A 27,064-nucleotide genomic window follows, 5' to 3' on the forward strand; every position below is an offset into this window, starting at 1 on the left:
GCACAGTCGTTGCGGCTCAACAATGTGATGTCAACAGTAGTGTCATGCATAAATTTTGTCAAAAGCAGAGGGCTTAACAGCCTGTCAGTTTAAGGAGTTACTGAATGATCTTGAGTCTGAGTACGGTGATCTTGTTTATCACTGTGAAGTGCAGTGGCTGAGTCACAGGAACATGCTCATGAGGTTTTACGAACTGCAGGATGAAGTCAAGCAGTTCATGGAGATGAAGGAAAAAACCTGTCAGGGAACTAAATGATAGCAAATGGCTGTGTGATCTAGCATTCATGGTGGATATTACCAAGTACCTCTCAGAGCTGAACGTCAAGCTGCAGGGCCCCAACCAGCTTCTCAGTTCCCTGCTTTCAAACATGAAATCATTTGAAGCTAAATTAAGGCTATGAAAAGTGCAACATGAAAGGAATAACAGTGCATTTCCCCACTCTGGAAGGACACAAGCCTTCTACGACACTTGAATATGCTGGTGAATGTGCAAAATTAATTGAGGCATTTAACGAAGGATTCAAGGACGTGAAAAGTAAACAAATGGAATTGAACATCTTTGCTACACCGTTCAATATGGAACCAACTGATGTGTCTGATAACCTACAACACGAAATCATTCAGCAGCAAAGTGATGATGAGCTGAAAGCTAGGTACAATAACCTCCTACTGCTTGAGTTCTATAAACATTACATAAGCAATCATGAATTTCCCACTTTGAGGAGACATGCCTCACCAAAGAGAAGCAGTTCCAGCCATCACATTAGAGAAGCGTTAATAAAATGTTTGACCAAATATAGCAGGCTAATTTTTAAGTTGATAATTTTGTGTTCGCAGGCCATAATGTTATAAATATCCAAATGTCCCTTAGCAGAAAAAAGGTTCTCCACCCCTGATCTACACCAACACAATCTACCGCTCACCACCACCACCACCATTAGTATTTTCACAGGCAATCGCAAACATCCATGCCCATGGCAGAATTCGAGCATGCAGCCTTTTGGCTGGAGAGCGGATATGCCAACCAGGCTGGCAATCCATTTTCATTTAATCTAATTTACATAGCAGAAGTATCTTGTAAAATATATTTGCAAAATACAGCTCTATCACAGTGTAGCCATTTATTTTATACCATTCATTTTATAACTCACTTTATTACAGAAAGTGAGTAAATTATTTAGGCAAAACTTACCCTTCAGAAAGCTATGCTTCCATAGCTTTCTGAAGGGTAAGTGTTGTATCATGTAAGCATACTTGATATGGCTAATATCAATATTCATCTCCCACCCATAGAGTATCGCATTTCTGTTCCACCAATTCCTAACTTTATCCATATGGCCTCAACCAACTTTCCCAATATCTTAATTTCTGATAATGATTGGCCTTTATCTTGCACCAGATAGCCATAAGTGCACTGCCTCTCATGGCCTTGCTTTTCTCCTAACTTCTACTCTTGTTGATTGAAATGTTCTATCAACAATATCCCACTCTCAAAAATCCTATTCTGATAATATATGCAACTCTGATATATGCTATTCTGTATATATGATATGCTATATATGTATATGATATTCTGATATGATGATATTCTCTGTCGTCCCTGAAAATACAATATCCTTTACATTCCATTTATATCATTCAATCAAGAAGCTTTATTAATTTCAATAATTTTTGGCTTAATAAACTAACCAATACAAAAACTCATGCTTCTGGCATTAATGTACCAGACTTGAGCACAGTAATCCAGATGTGTGTGTATCAAGGCCTTATAAAGAGGAATAACAACTGACTTATCTCTAAATGTTAATGATGTGTTCTTCAATAGCCAAGTAATCTTACTGGCTACCTTAGCAGTATGTCCTCTAAACTTTAACTCTCTGTCTACCACCACCCCTAATCTAACTTCATCTATTTCCTGGATTACAGTGCCATCAATGTAATACACGATTTGTAATCTATTTTTCCCAAAATACACAGCTTTAGATTTCTCCACATTATCTTTTGCCCATACTGACAGCCTATTTAAATCATCCTGCCAGCTCTCCACAATATTACTCTACCTAATCATCAGCAAACAACCGAATATTTCCTTTCAGGTTATTTCCTATATCATTTATGTACAAATTAAACAGCAATGGTTCCAGCACTGAACCTTGTGGCGCATCACTAGTCACCTGATATCTTTCTAGCAACCACTTTCTTATCCATTAAACCAGTGTCATATCCATCCTCATTTGTTCTAATTTGCATAACAGAGTTCCATGCAGTATTCTGTCAAATACCTTTGCAAAATCCAGCCAAATCATTGTGTAACCATTTCCTTTATTCAATTCAGCTGTTCCTCTATTATAAAAAGTTAGTAAGTTACTAAGGCATGACTGACCCTTCACAAAACCACGTTGACGCTCATACAGTATCATACTTTTATTATTATTATTATTATTATTATTGTTCCGGGCAACTCCAAGGAGTCGACAGACTCATCGAGGGAGGCCCTAACATCATGTCAAGAACAACTATTCGACATTGACACAGTATCTATCATACCTTGCCTTGAACTCATTCACGGTCATAGCACCCACAACAGACTCTGGAAGCTTATTCCACTCATTCACCACTCTCCAAGTAAAAAACCTAGCTCCAACACCCTTGTCAACCATGCTCTTGCCCAGCTTCCATGCATGGCCCCTAGTCCTCCCAAGACCATTCATACTTTCAAAAATATCTTCTGGATCAATCTTATAGAAACCCTTCAGTAATTTGAATGTCTCAATCATATCACCCCTCCTTCGCCTATCAACCAATTTCTGCAACCCACAAATCTTCAACCTATTCTCATAAGGTTCATTCCACAGACCTGCTATCATCTTGGTCACTCGTCTCTGGATCCTCTCCACTTCCTCCCCATCACGAAGAAACCCTGGTGCCCATAACTGGGCACAGTACTCCAAATGGGGTCTTATCAAGCCTCAATACAGAGGAACAACAATTTGTTTGTCTCTGCATATTCAAGTATTTTTCAGAAGCCAAGTGATTTGATGAACTAATTTAGTCACTTTTGCAATGTGCCCCCCTAAACTTCACACTCCCAAATTCCTGGCCTCATCAATCTCCTGGAGTACGGTTCCACCAATGTGATATACTGCTGCTATTCTTTTCACCCCAAAGTGCATAACCTTACACTTTGCCACATTAAATTGACATCAATTTTTCCTAGCCCAGTCCTCCAAACTATCCAAATCATCCTGTAAAATTTTGACATCCTGTGCACTCACAATTGCTCTACCCAACTTTGCATCAACAGCAAACAAGTGAATACTTCCTCTCAAATCCTTTCCTATGCGATATACTGCTGCTATTCTTTTCACCTCAAAGTGCATAACCTTACACTTTGCCACATTAAATTGACATCCATTTTTCCTAGCCCAGTCCTCCAAACTATCCAAATCATCCTGTAAAATTTTGACATCCTGTGCACTCACAATTGCTCTACCCAACTCTGCATCATCAGCAAACAAGTGAATTCTTCCTCTCAAATCCTTTCCTATATCATCGATGAACAAATTGAAAAGCAGTGGTCCAAGAACAGAGCCCTGCGGCACACCACTAGTCACAAGCCGTCTTTTAGACTCCACTCCTGAATAAACCGCTCTCTGGTATCTCTCCTTCAACCACCCTCCTATCCATCTCACCAACCCTATATCTATCCCCATCTGCTCCAGTAGTATCACTGTAAACCCATTACCCCTATCCAGTTCAGACGTCACTGTGTTATAAAACATGAGCAAGTTACTGAGGCATGATCTACCCTTCACAAAACCATGTTATCCCCCATACAATATCCCATTTTCATCTATCCAATCCTGTAATTTTTTTTGACTAATTTCTCTAAGACCTTGACAACGATTCCTGATATGCTAATCGGTAATTTACAACAGTAGTCTTGAAACCTCCTTTATGCAGCGGAACTATTTTCCCCTCTTTCAACCCCCTCGGGACTAACCCAGACCCGAGACTCAAATTAAACAAAATGGTCAAGGGTACTGACAATTCTTTAGCTGCTTCTCGTACGACACGAGCTGGTATACCATCCAATCCCACGGATGTATTGACATTGAGGTTATGCAATAGACTACTCGCCTCCACTTCATTCACCACAATTCCCGTATAATCCACTGGTTTATTCGTTTCTGCAATGTCACCACCTGGATGATATATTCTTGCAAAGTGCTCACTCAGTAACTCAACTATATCAACTGATTCAGTTACCTCCCTACCATCGGCATTCTTTAAAATTATTCTGCCACGTACATTTTTCGTTTTACTTGCTACATATCTAAAAAACTGTTTAGGATTCTCTTTAGCCTGCGTGGCCAATGTTCTTTTGTAATCCTTTTTTGCTTTTCTTACCACACTCGTTACCCTTCTGGCCTGCGCTTTATACCGTTCATGTGCCTGCCGGTCACCTTTCTCCTTAAATTCCCTGCATAGTTGTTTCTTTTTTTTGCAGCTCAAGCTTAATGGTGTTATTCATCCATTTAACCCCTACTTGATTGATTATTCGGACTCTAGGTATACAGTCAGCCATTGCTTCATGCAAACACTTCTTAACTGCCTCCCATGCACTATCAACTTCAAGTCCTTGCAGTTGTACATGCCATGGCACTGAACCAATCAAACTCCTAAGCTTGTCATACTTTCCAGCCCGATAATTCCACATGTACCCTGTCTTAACTGAAAATTCCACACCTTTAGCCACCTCCCAAGTCAAGACCCTATGATCACTCTCACCAATTGGTGGCAATGTGGTCATATTTGTTACAGCCAAATCCTCAGGTGTAATTACTAGGTCAAGCACTCTCTGACCCCTAGTATTTTCCATTACATGCTGTCGCAGATAGTTATCCCTTAATAACCGCATAAAATCCAATTCCTTCCTCCCGTGTGTCCTCTCCTCACTCCAATCAATGCGACCATAGTTGAAATCTCCCATAATAATTACCCTCCTTCCACTCATTTCTTCTATTTGCTTGTGCATACTGTCACCATCATCTTTTCCATCACCTGGTCTATAGCAGCACCCAATTGTATATTTTGTTCTGCCAGCCTTGCTCTCACACCAAATAGTCTCAAATGTGCTCTTTTCTCTATCCTGCAATTCAACTTCTATTCTCCTTGGCTGCAGCTCATCAGCTATCATCAACAATACCCCCCCCCATTTTATTCTCCCTGTCATTCCTGAACACACTGTACCCATCACATTCAATCCCACTAGCTATATCATCTACAGTCAGCCATGATTCACTAATACCAATAACCTGTGGTCCGGAAGTGCCATCCATGGCCAAAAACCCTTCCTTCTTGTTCCTAATACTCCTAGCATTAGTGTACATGAATTTAAGACCCCCATTAGCCCCAACCCTACCTTGATGCCTTATATTAACCATCCCACTCTGATTTGTTGTCCTTATTTGCTTGGGCATATTATATTCATTCATACATTCAACTACCTCCCTAAGGACTGTATATCTACTCCCCCCCCTAATAAATCTAGTTTCCCTGAATTTGCGCATCCACTACATTCAGCAACACTTTCTCAAGTCTCCTTACACCGTAACCATTCAAATGCAAGCCATCCATCTTATATAGATCCCTTCGCCCATCGAACTCATTCCACACGTCCACAAATTCCACACCACTCATCATACATGAGTGGTGTGGAATTTGTGGACGTGTGGAGCGAGTTCGATGGGCGTATAAAGTCATTTACAATTATGGCCCTCCTTTTAAACATTTCACTGTCATACCGTGGCAAAAGACTAATCATTCTAACTCTCTCACTCTTTTCTTTTGCTACCTCAAACAATTCATTCAGGTCTTCTATCATTTCCATTTTATCTCCTTTCAAATCATTCGTACCTGCCACAACAATCATTTCTTTCACCCTTTCCTTTGGCTCTCTAATAGACTCAGTTACATCCTTTATGGTCGCACCAGGTTGGTACGATTTTGTCAAATCCTCTACTAACACACCTCCATAACGAGTCTCCATACAGCACTCTATCCTTCATTTTGTTCATGTTCACACTCATACGCCTATTTTTCCTGTCATACTTTTTATTATTTGCTGGTTCATTCAGTCAACTTTTGCTCATACGCTCAAGCTGCTGTTTTGCCCTTTGTATCGCACCATTCAACAACGCGATCTCACTCATTGCATCTATCTCATCTTTTTTATTCTCTGTAAAACCATTAATCCTATCATTCACACTCTCACAATTCTCTGGTACAACCTCGCCGTTTCTTGTCATATCCCTATTTTCTTCATTCTGAAGTTTGACAAAAATATCACACTCACGATCCGAAATACACTTCGATTTCTCATTCTCCCTACATTTTCTACACACATTCACTCCTTTATTATCATCTGACCACACTTTGCAAAGCGTACATTTCGCATATAGTACACTGAATCATCTCCTTTATATTACCGTTCTTGAAAGAAGATGGCGAACCATCATTACTGGCTGCCATTTTCCTTCGTACTGGAGCCATACTTACTTGTAACGTATTTTATCAAATTATAAATTATAAAACACCAAAAACACACAAACAGACGCACTAAGATACGCAAGGCAAACAAAACTACGCAGTATTAAAGTATATTTATCAACGATAATTGAAAATAACACTTATCTCTATAACATTATAGAGATAAGTGTCATAGAAAGTCATATAACACAGAAAATAACACTAGTACTTTTACTACGATGTCCAAGATACTGATTGGTCTACAATTTGCTACTGCAGTCATAGAACCTCCCTTATGCAAGGAAATGATTTTGCCTTCTTTCCACTTCCTCTACCAGAGCTGAGACAAGTTCTTCTCATAATCTGATTTTTGCATTCCTTACCTGAGCTTGTACTGCTCATGAGTTGCTGGTCTCCTTTCTCTTTATTATACCCTTCACAGCATTTTCTTCTTCTGCAGCTCGTACTTAATGATATTAAGTATCCATCTAACTTCTGATTAACTCTCCTTAACTTAGATATACAATTTAATGCATCCTCTGTATGACTCTTAACTATATCCCATGCACTACTATCATCCTTACCCTGCAGTGTTTTATGACATGGCTCAGATTTAAACTTCACCTTAAGCTTGTCATTCTTCCAAGTCAAGACTGTGGTCACCTTGGTTATGGATAGCTCTTCTGATCTATGACCAGGTCTAACACTCTCCCACCCTTAGTCTCCTCCATCACATGCTGCCTTAAGTAATTATTTCTAGTAGGTGTATAAATTCTATTTCCTTCCTGCCATGTGATCTTTCTTCCTTTCAGTCTATATCTCCATAGTTGAAGTCCTCCATAATAATCAGTCAACCTGTACTCATTGTACTAATTTATTGATGCATATCTTCCAAATCATCTGTGGAACTCCTTGGCCTATAGCAATAACCAACTGTATATTGTGTCATACTGACCTTAATCTCACACCAGACTGCTTCAAATGAACAGCTGCCACCCCTATTCTTTTTGGTTGCAATTCATTCACTATTATCAGCTGTATCCCTCCCTCCATCCTATCTTCTCTATCCTCTCTGAAAATACTAAACCCTTCATATTCTATCCCTGTAACTACATCTGCTGTAAGCCAAGTCTCACTAATGCCTATAACTTTTGGTGAGGTTGCACTAACCAATACCAAAAACTCCTCTCTCTTATTCCTGATACTTCTGGCATTAGTATATAGAAATTGCAGCTTCTCTTTAGGCCCCTACCCACTTTTACTTTTATGTTTTTGATTGATATTTTGAAATGACAATGACTTCCCCATTCAAACTTGAGACCTGCAAACTATTCAACATTTTTTTTTTTTAATCATTCGTATTCTCACACTTGCTTATTACATGCATGCCCTTTCTCAATTTTTCCACTTCCAATCTTACCGAAAACTTTCATCGCACACATCTAACTCTAAATACATTCAAGCGCAATCCATTAGTTGTACGAGTCCTTTCACGAAATTAAAGTAAAGTAAATTACACTAGGTGAAAAGAAATTATTTTCTTGTTTTAATCCTTTATTCAAGCATGAGTAAAGAAAGTTTGCAAAGAAAGTTTTCCTAAATGCTCAGGCTCATATTTTGTCCTATGAAAGTCAGCACAAGCACACTTTCAAGATTTCTCTCTCTCTCATAATCACCTCACCTCGTTATTCTACTGATCTTCAATCACAGCATTCATATCATTTGTATTTCAATCTTTAGAGGTACACGTGGCATAACTATAAATAATAACTTAACGATAACCACAGTAATTAACTTTTATGAAATAAAAAGGTACAAATATTTCGTACTGAAATTAACAGTACATCATCAGTGTAGAACAAACAGTTAAAAAGGAATGGAATACAAAGTACAGAACAGTCGGTGGATTACCAATTAAAAATTGTTGCCATGTGCTAGAAATTAATATTAATAAAATATTATCAAATAATTCTTAAAAAATATTTTTTTGATGATTACATAAGATAAGAATCTCCCAAATCTCCCTTTTGGGGGAGAGAGACGGTCATTTTGATTCAAATTTGGCTGATGTAAAAGGGCTTCGCAACTTTCTTTGAAAAGGCATTTGTATTTAAACTTGCATCTAGGAGAAGACAAGCTTTATCCCACAGGATATTGTGTTTAGTGTCAATATTATGTTGTGCCAGACCAAACGTTTGAGGTTTCATGTATTCGATATAATACTGATGTTCCTTCATTCTTTTTTTCATAGAATGGCCTGTTTGTCGAAAGTAGGTTAAATTACATTCACACGGTATCTGGCAAACGCCAGCTAATGATAGAGGTGCCAGTTTGTCTTCTGTAGATGGCAAAGAGTATTTTGTTTGTTCCTTCATTCCTATCTAAACTCTATGATACTCAGATTTTCATGCCTATCATCTTTAATGTTCATCCCTTCAATCTCTCACTTCTGACAGGATCTTCACTTGGGAACTCACTTGCAAAACAATTCTGACACGCTCTTATTTTAAACCATTCATTCTAATGCGTACATTTCACATACATACAAAACATTTTACTAATTAGATTTAAAAAAAAAAAATCTTTAACCTAACTAGGTTGTTTAATTCAACTCTGGCAAGGTACTAGGAGTGGATAGAGGTACTGATGCATAAAGCAGCCCAAGACCAAATTCAGAAATGAGAAAGGTGCAACACAGTTATCATCTTAGCAATTTATTTTATTTTTCTGGTGTTTAGCTTATACGTTAATTCTTACTCACTTTCTATAATAAAGTAATAGTTGCTAATTAGGTAAAAGAAATGACAATGATATTGCTGGATAGGCATTTACAAGATATGCCTATGAATGTTTGAAAGTTGAGTGTTGCATGTTGTTCTTATCCTACATCTGTACGATTCATTACAGAAACTGTCAATACAAGTGGGATCAGTAATGTCAACAAGTACTGCACTGTATATGGCACTGCTCATAGCAAGAATTTTTCTGAGAAAAATTACCCAACTTTCTTCCAGTAGGGAGAGAACTAGGGGGGGGGTCACCCTGGAAGTTGTATAAGACTATTATTAGTAAAGGTGTGAGGATTTTTATTTGAAGATTAGGGAATGACTGGAATGGATCTTTAGAGGTAGCTATGTGCACTCTGACACTGAATGAGTTTAAGGAGAGGTATGATAGGTATTGTGTGAATAATGGCTGGTGCAGGCTTCCTGCAATAAGTCTTCCAACTGCATAGCAATGACTGTTATTATTAATAACATTAATATTATTATTATTATTTTTTTTTTTTTTTTATTAACGGCATCTCCATGGAGTCCAGAGACTCATTGCAGGAGACCCAAATCAATCTTCCTACACACAAATCCTATCATACCTCTCCTTGAATCCATTCACCATTAAGGAAATCACAATCAATTCTGGTAATCCATTCCACTCACACCCACTCTCCATTCAAAAAATCTGGTCTGCTGCACAACCCCCACTAACCACTCTTGCACAACTTCCACTGATAGCCCCTAGTTCTCCGACTGTCATATATTGAAAAATTTCACTTGCATCAATTTCATAAAACCCCTTTAATATCTTAAAAGTTACTATCATGTCCCCTCTCCTCTGCCTATCAACCAAACTTTGTAATCCACAAACATTCAACCTATCCTCGTAAGGAGTATTCCACATACCTGTCACCATCTTGGTCACTAGTCTGAATCCTCTGTATCACCTTCTGGTCTCCAAGAAATCTGTGCACAGTACTCTATATGTGGCCAAATCATAGCTTTATAAAGAGGGATCTTCCTTATCTTTTCTTGTTAATGTATTTTTCAACATCCAAGTAATCCTTTGAGCTATTTTCCCAACTTTTGCAATATGCCCTCTGAACTTCAACTCTTCGTCCACCATTATCCCCAAGTCCCTAGCCTCATCAATTTCCTGTAATCCAATACCATCAATATGATACACCATATGCCACCTTTTTAACCCAAAGTGCATAACCTTATATTTTGCAACATTAAATTGATAATCATTATCCTTTGCCCACAATACCAATTGATTTAAATCATCCTGCAGGATATCTACATCACCTTTATCAACTATTGCTCTCCCCAGTTTTGCATCATTAGCAAACAACCTGAATATTCCCTCTTAAATCTTTACCTATGTCACTGATATAGAAATTAAAAAGTGGTGGCCCTTGTACCAAACCTTGAGGTATACTCCACTGGTCATCACCATCATTCTCCTAGATTCCACTCCCCCATATACTACTCTCTGGTGTCTGTCTATCAACTCCCCACCCCCCGCATCCATGCTACTGGCCTCTCATATCCAGCTCCAGTTTTTGTAATAGTTTTCCATGTGGTATTTTGTCAAATGCCTTGACAAAGTTGAGCAGTTTCATGGTGTAGCCATTACCTTTATCCAATTCTGTAGTCACCTTATTATAAAATGTGAATAAGTTACTAAGACAGGACCTACCCTTTACAAAACCATACTGCCCACTATAGAACATTGCATCCCCCATCTATGCACTGTTGTATTTTAACTTCCACCAACTTCTCCAATACTTTTACAACCACTCCTGATATATTAATTGGTCTTGCTACCTCTGTTTGCATATTCACATAGTACATGGGCTGATAATCTCATCCAGTCCCACTGCTGTGTTCACATTCATATTTTTTAATATGCTGACTTCCTGTTCATTTACCTCAATGGTGGTGATATGCATCTCTGTAACATCAACAGCTGTATTTAAAGTCATTCTACCATAGTCATTTCCCCTCTTACTTGCTACATAATGAAAAAAACTCTTTTGGGTTTACTTTAGCCTGCTTGGTTAATTCTCTCTCAGTCTGATTTGGCCTTACCATACTAGTCACCCTTATTGCTTGCACTTTGGACTGCTTATAAGTATGCTGATAACTTTCTTTCTTTATATTTCCTCCACAATGTTTTCTTTTTTTTTTTTTTTTTTTTTTTTTGAAGCTCTTGCTTTATATCCCTACTCATCCACTAATTCCAAGTTGGTTTATCCTCCTCACCTTGGGTATACAGTCTGATACTGCTTCTCTCAAGCAATCTCTGACCACTTGCACCATGCACTACTGACATTCTTTCCTTATGGCTTCTCAAGCCAAGGCACTGCTCCAAGAACAGTCGTGAGTCTCTCATAATTACCTGCCTTGCAGTTGAAGATAAACCCTCTTCTTGACAGAGTTTGGCAACTTGCCAGAACAAGACTGTATGGTCACTCTTCCCAATTGGATGCAAAGTGTCTACCTTGGTTATGGATACATCTGATTATGTTATCAGATTCAATACCCTCAAACCCCTTGTTCACTCTATAACATGTTTCATGTAAATTATCCCTTAGCAACTGTATAAATCTCACTTCCATCTTGCTATGTCCCCTTTCCTCCCTCCAATCGATGATCACATAGTTAAAGTCTCCCATAATAATTGTTCGGCTTACACTCATGCTAATCTTCTAATATATGGCATCTACATCTTCCTGTGGACCCCCTCCCCCAGTCTATAGCAGCACCCAACAACATATTTTGTCCTATTTGCCTCTATCTCACATCAGACAGCCTCAAATGAACCATCTCCCTCAGACCTAAAATCCTCTAACTTCTAATTTTGTTGGTTATAATTCTGCAGCTAACATCAGCATACCCCCACCTCCTGTCATTCCTGAAAATCTGAAAATACAATACCCTTTACATTCTATCCCTGTAACTATATTATCATTTTCAGTTAACTAACCAGGTCTCACTGATGCCTATAATTTCTGGCCAAGTTGAGCTTACCAATGCCAAAAATTCCTCACCCTTATTCCTGACATTTCTTGCATTGGTGTGCATACATTTCAACATCCCTTTGTACCCATAGGTTACCTTTGTGTAATGTCATTACCAACTCATTCAAATTGGAGACCTGTGAAATCCAATTCGGCATTGCATAATCATTATAGTACACATGCTTGATTTCATCCTCCCTAATATCTCTAGTTTCCCTGGTTTTGCACTACCTCACTCTCAAAAGTCCTTTTGTCCATCAAATTCACTCCACATCAATAAACTGCACACCATTCCTCTTGCGTAATCTTCTCAATGACAATCATGGCCCTTTTCAGTACTGTCCTATCATAACGAGGCATCAAACTCACAATCCTTACTTTCTGACTCTTCTTTTTTGCTTCAATATATGGCATCTACATCTTCCTGCTGATTATATCAACTCTTTCACATCTCTCATTGCATATTTCCCACCTTTCAGAACATTTCTGGGCTTCCATGGAGTTGGAAAATTCACTGTGTAGAACATATTGTTGGGGGGGGGGAACACCTGGGATATTTTTATGCTGATTATATCATGAAGAATCAAGTCAGTATAAATAAAAGTTTCATTATAAATACTGAGAAAAGAAATACAAGCAGTAAGAAAATGTTAGAAATGTGTTTGAGGAAAAAAATATGAATATTCACATTTAAAAATAATACAACAAGATATCAACTTCATCATGATCTTCAACACAGTTTACACTTACATTATGCAGACCTATTCAAAGCTGAATTCAACAGTATAGAATAGCTAGCTGTTATTCCCATATCAGCTACGTCTGATATATGTGTATATTGTCTGGCAGATTAGTCTCTTTTGCAAGATGCAAAAAAGAAAAAAAACGGATTCTAGGAGAAAAACCCTGCTGCCCCTATATGAAATCAGCTAACCCACCTTCAGCTGAAAAAGTTCTGTGAAGGTTAGTCATCAACAAAATACAGATCTGGATGTTTTGAATAAAAAGGGCAAATGACTGACATCTCAAAACAGAAGTCCAAATGTATGTCCCCAGAAAAATTCTTAATTGAAACTGTCTATTATGATAATTAAACAAAAAAACACAATTACATATATTAAATTTTTACTGCTCAAATATAAAAATAATCTTTTCCTATTATTGCATAATTTAGTATTAAACATGATCTGGAAGAAACATCATCCATGAGATCTTATAAGCAACATGTGAACTTATTAGGGCAGAGGCAATGTAGATGAGTGTAACATTATAGTAACAAGCTTTTTTTATAAATCTGTTATATTCAGAAGTGTTCAGCTGCTTGTAACTTTAGTTTTGTATGTAATACAGCTGACATAAATACATAATATATCTGTATCAAAAAAGGAGATTATAACACTAAATATTTATGAATTATAAAAGAACTGACTAGTCAGAAATTATATCAAAAATCATGCATCAAATATGATTTTCATCATAATATTTTATGATGAAGTAACTTTTTTTCTCGATGATTCATACATTACCCAGGATGAAGTATGTAAATTAGAATATGATTATAGATGACAGCTATAAATATTCTAATTTGTGATAATTAAGAGATACCTATCATAACTGCTTATTCTGAAATTACATTAACTTTTTTAGATAGCAATGAAAATTAATCTAGTAATGTAGCAAAAAATATTAGAATATTCTGTGCAACATTTGCGATTTTTAAAGTTTTTTTTTCCACTTGGTTATACTATAAATTAAAGATATTAATTATATTCTTCGTTTAATCTTTTCTCCAAGTGTAAGCAAATAAAATTTGTGCATGAAATATCTTCATGACTAGGCTACTTATATGAAGTTATTAGCCTCTATATAAAAGCAGCCCAATCTATTATATTATATACATACAGACACCTCCTTTGAGTCCATAGACTCATCATAGGAGGTCAATTTTAAATATTATATACATACAGACACCTCCTTTGAGTCCATAGACTCATCATAGGAGGTCCATTTTAAAAACATTAATCAACATTTGTCAATATGTCATTTTGCCTTGAAATCATTCACTGACAAAACACAACTGATTCTAGCATTCTATTCCACTCATTCGCCACACTCAAAGCAAAAAAATCAAACTCCCTTGCTAACGACTTCTTGCCAACTTTGTTTGCTTACACTTGGATGAAGGATTAAATGAAGAATATAATTTCTTGGCATCTTAATTTATTTGTGATTTGTTATTCAAATATTTAGAAAAAGCAAGTATTTATATTTGCAACTTTATTAATTCTGAAAATAAGGGAATATTTATCTGGAAAGATGCAACAAATATTAAAAAACAAATAAACAAACACTGTGCTCCATAGTAAAAACGAATGTAGCCAGAAACATATTTTAAACTCAGATGGAGAAAAAAAAAATCTCGAAACAAATAAAAAAAAATACAGAAGTACTAGTGCTATATGGTTGCTATGGTTACCAAGAACAAAACACTAAGCTTCATTTTATTTGAAAGGCAATAAATACAAAACTAACAAATCCTGTATGAGAGTATAGATTATATTTTTAATAGTTTCTCTGAAGTGAATCTGCATATCTGGCATATTTATTTCTGTATGATTGCCTTCATAAATGAAACTCTCCCTGCACACACAAATCCATTATGTTTATCAGCACACCCAAGGCCAATATTACTAGTTCAGGGCTGTATTATTGATTGCCCTACTTCTAAGAGCATCTCATGTAAAAATGATATGACAACGGAACAGATGACAACAGAGAGAGAGACATGCAATGTAATTTCAGAAAAATCTATTGTCTTTACAGCAAATTTTATAAAAATGTATAAGACTTATTTAAATTATTTCCCTTATGCCAATCAAGAGCAATTTTATTAATTTCTGACTTTTAATAATAATCAACTTTATTTCATTTAACTAGCTCAGCTTCTCATAACTGGGAACCTATGAAGTATATCATGTATTGAACCATGGTAAAGGTTAATTTTGCTTATATATTTTATAATGCAGTAATGTTAAAAATTTCACAAGGGAGAATCATTTCAGGTTTAAAAATATATTATTAAAATATTGAAATAATATCTTAAAAATATCTAAATAATACAGGACATGATTTCTGTATTATTTAAAGAACAAGTGGCATTTATGATTAACTAGAACTTGAAGCATTTCTTATAACCAATAAGAAATCTAACAAACAAGTCTTTATTTAGCTGTAACTGGAATGAATGATTTCAACAGAATGAGAATATCTTAAAATTTGTTCAGAATAAGTTCATTTTAATGAAACTTTCTCTGCATACATATTCTCATCATAACAGTAACTTACTGATCTAAATACTGTATAAAGCTTCTAATTACAGTTACCTTCTTGCAAAACAGAACAATACATGAAAGTGAGAACTTTTCTTACCAGCTCCAAAATTTGGGAAAGAAATGTTATGCACATTTCTTTCCCAAAGCACACAAAGCTAGATTCCATTCTTGAATGTTATTTCTCCTCCCCCCATAAATATGAAGAAATTACTTTTAGTGCTAAATCAAGACTTTTTTTCTTTTTTACCTTAGCTCCATAATAAATCATAGTAGGTGATTTCAATCCTTGATGGGGCAGTTTAGAAATACTATTAAACCCATCTCATTGTTACATGCCAAACTGAATATTTCCAGATTAGTCTGTCTCTTTTGCAAGACAATAATCCTGAGTTTGTTTTTTTTTAAAGAGAGAAAAACCTGTCAATTCCATTTTAGGCTAGCTAACTCATATCAGCTGATAAAGCCTAGATAATGTCCATGTCTTGAATGGGATTCAAATCCAGATATTTTCAATAAAGAGAGATCTGTGTAAGTAGGTGTGAAATTGTTAATTTCTTACATAAAAAAGGACTAAAATCTATATCCGTTGCAAATAATTACTGCATCAAGTGAAAAAAAAACAAAAAACTTTCAAACTAGTTTTATACCAGGTGAATGGATAATGATTGTTTCTGCTTTCCATCCAACAGGCTATGGGGTTTGAACCCACTATGGGCACAAACATTTGTGTAGTCTTTAGGTGGTAGATAAACTGCATCACCTGGTGTAAGACCACCATCTAATTTATTAAATCCTTTGAAGTGGCTTGGAAAAAATTTCATGTTTGGTCTATCTAGGACAGGATTTCCAAATTATTTAACCCACAGTTCATCCATGCCACTAATGTGCATTAGGTTTACTATTTTTTATGGTGAAACTCGCATTAAAAAAATTTCTGGATAAGTCTGGTATACCAGTCTAGTTAGCCAAGTGGATAACATTTCTGCTCTCCAACCAAGAAGCTGTGTTGTAAAAGTATCTTATTTGGTCTCTATAGCTGGATTTCCCGATTATCTAGTACTTCATTTGCCCATGATATTAAACATACAATAGATTTACAACCTTTAATGGTCAGGATACATAAGAACTTGTGTGTTTGTGTGTATAAACACTGAATAATAAAAACTATCAACAATACTATTAATCAATCAATCTAACAAGTGATGTCAGAAAGCAAAGGCTTAATTGTCACAATTGCTGAAATTCAAAATCACCATGATGCAAGGATAATTATATGCTCAATAAGGGATACAACTAGTAAGTGCAAAAGATGCTCTGAACAATTCGTTGTAAAATAATCATTCTTTGAAAATTTCATGAAATTTACCACATATCCAACTAATAATTACAAAACAATTAGGAATGGACATGTTTTTTTGATTCTGCAATCTAATGCAAATGTGACTAGTGTGATAACATAAAACCTTATTAGACTCCATGAATAATCATACATGGGTGGAAAGAAAACAGGGATATTAACAGGGAAAAAAAAATGAAAGTCACACACTATTTAAAAAAAAATCAATAAAACTCGCTGTAATTGGAAGGTTTCTAAATAGTTTGGAAATATCTGAAAACTTGATCAGTTATTTAGAGTATAAAATATGATAAGCTACTATTAATGTAATTGTACAACCAATTAACTATCCTTTTCAATAGTCGAATAAAAAGGGGAACCCTTTGACCACATGAGGTATTTAATGATAATTCATTCCCATATTTGTTTTTGTGTATAAAAACAAGAATTCTGAGAAATGAAGCTTACAAAGCTTAATAATCCAATTAATTATATCTTATTTTTAAAAGGGTAAAATTATTTTAAAAAATGCAGTTTAGAAGTCATAAAAAGTATTTAAAATGTTTTTTTTTTTTTTTAGTTTGAAATGAATGCGAACACGTTTTGATATATCTCTCATTATTTTGCTGATATAATCACGTAATTAAAATTTCATATGCAATTCATTATCGTGATATCTGTTAGCGGCCAGCTTATATAAAGTGTATTTTCCTATATTAAAAATATGGACCGTCTACATATACTGATTACGAATACTATTCTAGCAATACTACGATCCGATATTCTGCTTACCGATAGCAAACTACTGATTAAAAATATAAAATATTTTCATTCAACTAATTCAATACATTTTTTTTTCTTCGTGGCTTAAGAAGACCTGCAAGTTGATGGCAAAGGAGGATTTAAAAACTGTAGCAATTTTTTCTAATTCATTCAATCGCCTTTTATCATCTAGAAATAGCGCTTTACAAAATATACTCACTTACAGCTCTCTTCCAAATTCATATCAAACAATTAAACATTGGTATTATTAAACTGCCAAATATCCCCGTGTACGCACTTCAACATAAAAATTTATTGCAAAGCAGAGAAATCGAAATAGGCACTTCGAAATTTTCCAAAAATTCTAATGACATTAAATTTTCTCAGATAAGGTACTTTTGATGCGTATTCGGAAGAAAATTGAAGATCTCCAAAATCTTTCTTGCATTTATTAATGCTCTTGCCATAGTACAATTAATTTCTTAAGCTCCTTCACATGCAGAACTCATCACATTTTAATTCTTCGCAGTTTCAAATATATGCTTTCTGTATTAAACTACAAAATACTTCACAGTATACACATGCACAGCAGTAAAATTTTCTTTGTCTCGCCGATATGTTCTGTCCCGTTATACGATAGGCGACAGCCAGGCGAATGAATGAACAAGCGCTGAATCATATTCATGTAGGCTCTGTTGAACAATACAGTTCTCCCTTGGTTACCAGGGGATATTTAATGATCAGAAAAAAGCACCACTTCAATGTATTGGGTTCACACTTTACACGACGAGCCAGTAGCTGCTAACAAACAGCAACAACTCTTGTCAGTAAACAAAATATGCCAACACATGGTAATGAAACCGGCTGCAATAACACTTTCAGTTCTAAAAGAAAAAAGAATAATAATCCTCTCTCTCTCGCTCTACTTAAATTTTGGAATTCAGGACTCACCTTAAAGAACTCCGCTTTACGAGCACGAACTACTTTGTCGCACGGAATACTTGCTTGCAGTTTCATTAGTAATGTCAGACAACTATGACACTGATGGCCAACATTCGGAAGTAACCAAGGCATATATCTGTATCAAAACATACTAATGATAGTAAAATTAAAATATGTAAATACCGTACGAAACCAAAGCACACAGTAATGTCAACAAACTCCAACACAAGTCCATCATCCGACTCTGTTTGCAGTTACTATCGCATTGCAGCTGTTCAAGTTCCCGGATGTTGACAACCGATTCGCGCGTTTAACTCTGGCAGTCAAAGGCTAGCAGAGAGTGTAAGGTGTGTGTTTTAGAAACAGCGAAACCTATCAGAAAGCGCCTTCAACAGGGCAGTGTACACTCAAGTTCTTGTAATGTTATCGCTTTCATAGGAAATTTTATAAATTTGTTTATATTACAGGTGCTTAAAACTGAATGCGCACTTTGTTTGCTTCTTCATTTTATTTAACCACTTTATGCTGTCTTCGTGTGTCAGGAAAAGTATTTTTTTCTTAAAGTTTAAACCAAAAATAGTTCCCCCGTTAAACTACGTTTGGCAAGAGTTTTATTAATCTTAAAAATATTTAAACAGACTATTCATCTTAATTCTCATGATAGGCTCTCGTGCCGCTTCATGATTTGTGTTATACTTTTTTTTTCTTTTTTTTTTTTGGGTGAATAAATTTAAAGTGTGGTATAAATAGACTCTATGCCAATAGAGTGGATATTGTTTAATATGAGCCTTCTGACTCCATGAATTCTGTAATAATAATAATAATAATAATAATAATAATAATATTATTATTATTATTATTTTCCAGATGTGAAAAGAAGCCGCTAAATGGATACAGATGCCACGCCGAAGAAAAATTCAAGTTAGGTAGGATATACCTCAGTTTTTTTTTTTTTTTTTTTAAGCTGGATAAGAATAATGCATATGCGATGGTTTTTTGACAGGATGCTGCATGAAACTCTGTTATATAAATTGGAGCAAATGGATCTGGTTATGAAGTTTATGACATGGATAGGAGGATAGCTGATTGAGAGACATTACGGTGTAATTTCATGGAAGTGCACAGTCCAAGAGAATGCTGGGTGTCACAGGGGCTCTGTATTGAGCGGTTGCTATTTAGCATGTACATTCGTGATACAGGAAATGGTCTGAGAGGAACTATTCCGTTTTTTGCTAATGATGCAAAACTGGGTAGAGCACTAGTTAATAAGGATGATGTAGAGACTTTGCAAAAGAAATTACCAAATTGATGATATCGAACTATAGAAGATTAACGAGGTTAGGGATGTTGAGAATTGTGAAGTTGAAGTTCAGAGGTTATTGCAAGGGTAGCAAAATAGCTAATAGGATTACTTGGTTTTTGAAGAACATCCTGACAAGCAGAAGCAAGGAGGTTGTTATTCCTCTTTGCTATTATTCCTATTTGATACTTTCCCATCGCAACTATTGTGCATCGATCTGGTCACCTGGGTTTTTTGGAGATGTGGAGAGGATCCAGAGGCAAGTGACCGAAATGGTGGCAGAACTATGGAAGGCCTCTTATTGAGAATAGATTGAAGATTTGCGATTTATAAAAATGAGTTAATAGGCGAAAAAGAACGATAGAGATATTTGAGTTACTTAAAAGGTTTTATAGGATTGATACAGAAGAATTTTTTTATTTTTTTTTTCATTACGTGACCAGTATGAGGAAGAACTAGGGGGTCATTCCTGGAAATTGAGTAAGAATGGGGTTAGCAAGGATGTCAGGATTATATTTTTTGCTTGGAGAGTGGTGGATGACGGAAATAGGCAGCCGGAGTCAATTTGAGTGCTTTGTTGGTAAATAAGTTCAAGTCTAAATATGATAGGTATGGTGCAAATGATCGTTAGGACATGGTCAAATGCAAGTGAGCCTCCCGCGATAAGTCTATGGACTCCATGGAGGTTCCCGTGAATATAAAATCTACCAAAAGAACTGAAAAAAAAAAAAAAATCTCGTAATTGTTTGTTACAATTTATTATTAAATAATTTTAAATATAGCCCCCGCATCCAACTGGGACAACAATACTATTTGGTGCGCAGGGCCTTTCAACGGTAAGTTCGCCATACCGGTTCATACCGTCGTGAAAAAGTTCCTCCTTCTAGGGCTTCAGGTGTGTCGTCTCTTAAGACAGGCATTTCGGTCAGAGAGCATACATCATATGACAGACTATGCAGGGAGGATTAACAGTCTATCCGATCTTCCTACACCCTCTATCCAAAAAGAAACCGAACTGTTGATAGAAAATAAAACACAAGCCAATTATAATTATTCAAATCATTTATTTCAATCAATATACTCTCCCTCAACTGCGATACAGCGTTTGGCACGGTCAATTAAATTCATTAAATGAGTTTTTTATATCGGTTTTGGGGATACTGTTGAGGGTCGTGGTTACTGCCGCTTGAAAGTTTTCAGTGGTGTCGTATCGCTTTCCTTTCATCGGCAAATGAAGTCGGGAGAAGAGAAAGAAGTCACAAGGTGCTAAATCAGGTGAATACGGCGAGTGATCCAACACACAAACTTGGTTTTTGCTCAAAAACTTTCTCACAACGTTCGAACGATGAGATGGTGCATTATCATGCAAAAGTGACCAGCTGCCTGCATCACGATATTCATGCCGTACGCGACGAATTCTTGCTATCAATCGCTTCAAAACGTCGAGATAAAACTTACCATTGAACGTTTGGCCAGGCGGAACTAATTCTTTGTGGATAATGCCCTTGGAATCGTAGAAACAAATCAGCATTTTCTTTACTTTTGACTTCTCCAAGCGACTATTTTTCGGATGCTCCTCTTCTGGTGACTCCACTCAGCGCTCTGTTTCGGGCTTATACTCAAAACACCACGTTTCGTCACCAGTCACGATCGTTTCAAGGAAGTTTGAGTCCTTACGAGCGGTTTTAATGAGGTCCTTGCAGTGTTCAATTCGATACATTTTTTTGGTCGTCAGTCAACTTGTGGGGAACAAATCCTGAATTCAATTTAAGAAGGCCCAAACTCTCGGTCAAAATGGTGTGCACAGTTGATTTTGGAATCCCCAATTCATCTTCAATCAATCTTACGGACGATGTCGGGTTTTCTTTGATGAAATCACGCACTTTTTGGATGTTAACTTCGTTCAGTCCAGTTTTTGGTAGGCAAAACTTGAGTACCGGATAAACATTCATCACTGTATGCTTTCTGAAGCATTTGATGCGTTTCGGTAAAACGTTTACCAAATTTTAACACAAAAGTCAATCGCAGCTCTCTATTTGAAACTCATTTTCCCACCGTTCGTCAAAACACACTGGTCACTCTTGGCACTATAACTTGGCTTCTAATGAAACAAATATCATAAACAGTTGATACAACACTAATGAAGGTTGCCGCTTTCGACAACAAAAAGGTACAACAGGTGGCGCCACTAGTTTCTTCTGTTTTCAAAAAGTTCGGTTTCTTTTTGGACAGAGGGTGTATAAAGCAAAATTACTTGGTTGTGACAGAAGCACTGCGCCTAAGACTTGGGAAAAGATATTACATTTACTACTAATAATATACATTTTAGTTATTCAATATTTATTGAATTCTTTATTTCGTTATTGTTCATTCCATGTAGTTCCTTTTAAGAGAACATCAGCATGATGTTTGTGACCACCGCAATGTTATTAGACTTTTAATTAGAAACCTGAAGTGACTTGAAAAAATCCCATGTTGGATCTCTTAGAGAAGGGTTTCCAGATTATGCAATAAATAATACAAGCATTTTTAAAAATCCTTATCTCGCCCACCGAGTACTAAATATGTATAACGTTCAGTGAGTGGCAGATACGCAAAAAAAATAAATAAAATAAAATCGCTGAAATCTCTTATTAAAAGTACTGTGGTCATCAAATTTACGTGTATCATCGCTGACATATTTTAGACGGATTTTAGTACAGCAACGTCAAACAAGGAGTGGTAATAATGTGTGTTGCCGACGCTGCATCAATATTTGATATTTAATTTTTGTCACCACGTTGGTGACAAAATTCACAAGTACCCACGTTACAGACGTGGGTACTTGTGAATATCTAGATAGTACATTGGAGGCCTGAAGCGCGTGAAAAAGATGCATGTTTGGTAACCTGCTCCGTGGGTGGGACTCACGTAAAAAAAAATATCGTGATGACGTCACCATTTTGTGTGAGCAGAATGTATGAGGAATTTATGCGTGAAATACCAAAACTAATACTACTAATAATAATAAGACAGAAAGATTAAAGTATACTAGAAATGAAAATTTATTTCTAGTAGAAATCCATTTAATACTCAATAAATGGGGAATTAAAAAAATGTGGATGACTGAGATCTAGGTGGATTGATCCAGTCGGAAGTGCTCTTAAAGACCGAAATATTAGATACGACAATATTGGAGTCCTGACAAGTAAAAGACTAATTTGGAGGAAAACTATTGAAAGGAGATTCAGTAATAATATAAACTTAATCAAGTAGTACTGTTATAGTATTTTGCACATTCCTTGAGAGTGCATATTAGATCGTCGATGTTGATTGTCTTTCCCACAAAAGAGATGCTACCTTCTGAATCATGTGCGCTCATGCAATGTATGCGAAATTAGTACAAAAATATCTTCGCAATGTGGAAGAGTGAAAAAAAATTATAAGAATTTTTTTTTTCGGAATTTTGAAAAAAATATGATTAATTAAAAATATGTATATAACTTTTGTAATTTTTCGCAAACGTCTAATAATGGTATTCTTCTAGATCATATCAGTGTTTTAGAGTCAACTGTTGTTCTATAATCTATAGGTCACAGAAATGATCTCCAAATGATTACCGGCGGTCCAAATTTTCGTGTTGTTGTTGTTGTTGCGTGATTTCAGCCTAAATTATTTACATTTACATTTTTACAAGTGTCTTTATTTTTGACGTATAACACTGGCAAAATTTAATCACACGCTAAGTAACTCAATCAGTGATTTGAGCTTTTCTGTGCGTCACTGAATGAAATTCGAGTCATGTGTCCGATGAACGAAAGCATTCTCCCTAAACAATAACAGTAGCAAAAATAATAAGTGCTCAGTTAGATACGATTTACGAAAATAGAGCTTATAAGAAATCAATCTTTGATCTCGGCTAACATAAATGCAAGGATCTAAGGGAGGGGAGGGGGATAGAATTGCTACAAATAGCAAATTCAAATTTAGTTTTTGTAATTTGTGAAAAAAGAGAAAGTGCCATTTTTCCGAATAATCAATGCTTAAATACATAACATAATTTTAATATTATCTTCAGTTATTCATGAATACTTAATTGAAGTCAACAAAAACAAGCGCTATATTGATTTGATTAAAATTCGGTTACTAAGGAAATCGTGACCCTCAAAGAAAATTAGCTGACAACTCTTTAAGTCTGAAATGTTTCAAGATTATTATTATATGGTACCCTCTATTAAATTAATACGCTTTGTTAATATTTTGCTAATATCTTCGCTTTGTTGTTAATTTTTTTATAAATTAACTAAACGTGCTATAGAAATAAAGAAAATGAGTTTTTAAACCAAGGTTCACGGCTAGATCGTCCGTTGAGTGCAATGCCAAACAACTCAAGTCGAAAGCTAAAATTCATCAAAAGTTTAAGCAAAAATACAATTTGTCTACTTGTATAAACTAATAATGGATGTATTGTGAATAAATTATTTATTTCAAGTGTTCTTTAAAAAAGCACTTCCCTCTGAATCGATACATTGAAATCTGAATGTTTTGCGTCTGTGAAAAGTTTTGTGGAGTCTTGCATTCAGAACTCTTCGGAGTTGTTCTCCACTTCTATCTCCCGGGCACATTTGTTCGTATGGAACAGTATCAAAGTAAAAAGCCAGACGCCATCCTCCCCCCCCCCCCCCAAATGGCAGCATTGCCAATTCGGTAGCACATTCATAGAATCATACGAAATGTTACACCAAGAACGTTTGAGTCGATATCCAGGATATATTTAAGCGGTATTTCCCTTTTAAAAATGGTCGGTCAAATCAATGCTAATTGTTTAGTTGGTGAGAAGGTTTTGGTACATTAATTTCTTGACTAAATTTGAAGTCCACAACATTTGACGCCACTTCAGGCCTCCAGTAAATGGAGTGGTTGTGGTCCCAAACTAGGTGAAACTCGTCTACCACTAAAGACCTTCACAAACGAGGTCAACAATAAAATAAAATAAAGGGCAATGGAATATTTTCTTTCTTCATAGCAAAATCATAAAGGTTGAAAAATATGAAAATATCCGTTAACATTTACAGCATACAGAAATCAAGTGACATCAGCCTTTCTTGGTGCATCAGGAAACTTTAACTCCCTATCCACTAACACTCTTGAGTCTCTGGCTTCGTCAATTTCATGGAGTACAGTTCCACCAATGTGGTATACAGCTGGTAACCTTTTCACCCCAAAATGCATCATCTTACACTTTGCCACATTAAACAAATATCCATTCTTCTTTGCCCAGTTTGCCAATCTATCCAAATCATCCTGCGAAAACTTGACATCATCTGCATTAACTATTGCTCTAATCGACCTTGCATCATCGGTAAATAACTGAACAGTTCCTCTCAGCTCTTCTCCTATATCGTTAAAGAACAAAAACAGTAGCGGTCCAAGAACATAACCCTGCAGCACACCACTAGTCACAGGCCTTTTTTTTTTGGACTCTACTCCAATAAACTACTCTCTGATATCTCTCCATCAACCACCCGCCTAACCATCTCACCCACCCTATATCCATCCACATGTTTACTGATTAGAATTCCATGTGGTATCCTGTCAAAGGCCTTTGCAAAGTCTGGCAGTATCACTGTAAACCCATTACCTTTATTCAACTCAACTGTCACTATATTATACAACGTGAGCGAGCAAGTTACTGAGGCTTGACCTACCCGTCACAAAACCGGTGATCTCAATTTTTTTTTTGTTCTTATTTTAGTTATTTTAAACATTTAAGATTATTTTAACGCTGATGTTTGCTACACACATGTAGCAAACGTCAGCGTTAAAATAATCTTATCCATTAAAATGCTAGCGAAGCATTTTTATTTAATTTCCATTTTGCGCTCCTGCTTTAGTTAATTGTATTCTTAAATAATGTGGAATGCCATTCAGAACATCGTTATCCAAAGCTTGATTTCATAGAGGACCATGTTATTAATATAAAATGAAAGAAAAGAAAAGAAGAAGACGAAGGAGGAGTTAGAAGTAAATAATGAAAGAACTCTTCTAAAGAATTTAATAAGTTTAATAAACATAAATTGAAGCCATCCTGACAATTTTATTATGTCTTGCTAGACTGAATCTTTCTATAATCTTACTCATCATAGTTTTAACTTGAAAGACATTAGTAACATGTAATTATATTTTAAACATTCATTATGGTAAAATAATAGTTAGAAATATGTTGAAAGAAAATTACAGTAAACAATAATGGCAAAACTTAGCTGCAAAATGACATAACCCTGGCCAAATAAGAATTATTCAAGAATATAATACACAGAAGGTGCACTTTCTCCTTCTTTATCTCCGGAGGTTTGACACCATAACATGCTTGATCGTTGGTGATGACTGTTTCACATGTAGGCCTATGCAATTAGGGACCTAAAGTATTTTTTAAGAAATGGCTGGCAACCAGGTGTACACAGGATTGTATACGCTATTTTAGATCGTTCTCCATATATATTAAAGAAATCTAAATTTCGTAAGAGGCTTAGAATCCCCGAGATTAATTAATATCTGTATTTTGAAAGAAATACAGAAAAAATCGAAATGAATGACTTCAAGTTTGAAAAAAAATCTGAATCAGGAAGTTAACAGATTTTTTTTTTTTTTTTAATCTCATAACTACTTCCTAGTACTCAATGAGAATGTGGAAAACATGGCATGTTGTTAGCCAATAATTATTTGGTTCTATTGTACATTATTTTCTTTGGCAGACTAATGACTAAAGTGATATTTTCTGTACCAGGCGAATTGCTCTCCTCTGCTCCACAGCCGAATCATTTTGTCATTGTGTGCCGTTCCTAGAGAAACTGCTGAGTTGCCTTCGTTAGTGCCCAAATTAGGAATGACTCGTTCTCTCTGTGTGTAGTGGAGTTACTAAGTTCAATGATGGTATTGCACAATAGACGAACGCAGGTCGATTGTGACGAGTGACGATAATAATGATGAAGATTCACAAGCTCTTTAATAAGCTTAGAAACAGCACTAAAAATGAATCGTAGAGATTATTATTTCTTTGGAGTAATGGGTATAATAGTCAT

At 35.8% G+C, this 27,064-nt stretch overlaps 1 protein-coding gene across 1 annotated transcript in view; it reads right to left on the reverse strand.

Annotated features, from left to right (window-relative positions):
- LOC150100066 (tripartite motif-containing protein 2-like) overlaps positions 1-18,947 on the reverse strand; it is a 101,532-nt gene extending 82,585 nt beyond the window's left edge. Inside the window, exon 1 of the mRNA XM_090402803.1 lies at positions 18,713-18,947. The gene's annotated coding sequence lies outside the window, so the exon portion shown is untranslated. The remainder of the gene's footprint in view (positions 1-18,712) is intronic.
- Between the last annotated feature and the right edge of the window lie 8,117 nt (positions 18,948-27,064).

Source organism: Typopeltis vanoorti, chromosome 13, assembly GCF_054136105.1.
Source record: "Typopeltis vanoorti isolate ZY-2024b chromosome 13, IOZ_Tvanoo_1.0, whole genome shotgun sequence".
Taxonomy (NCBI): domain Eukaryota; kingdom Metazoa; phylum Arthropoda; class Arachnida; order Uropygi; family Thelyphonidae; genus Typopeltis; species Typopeltis vanoorti.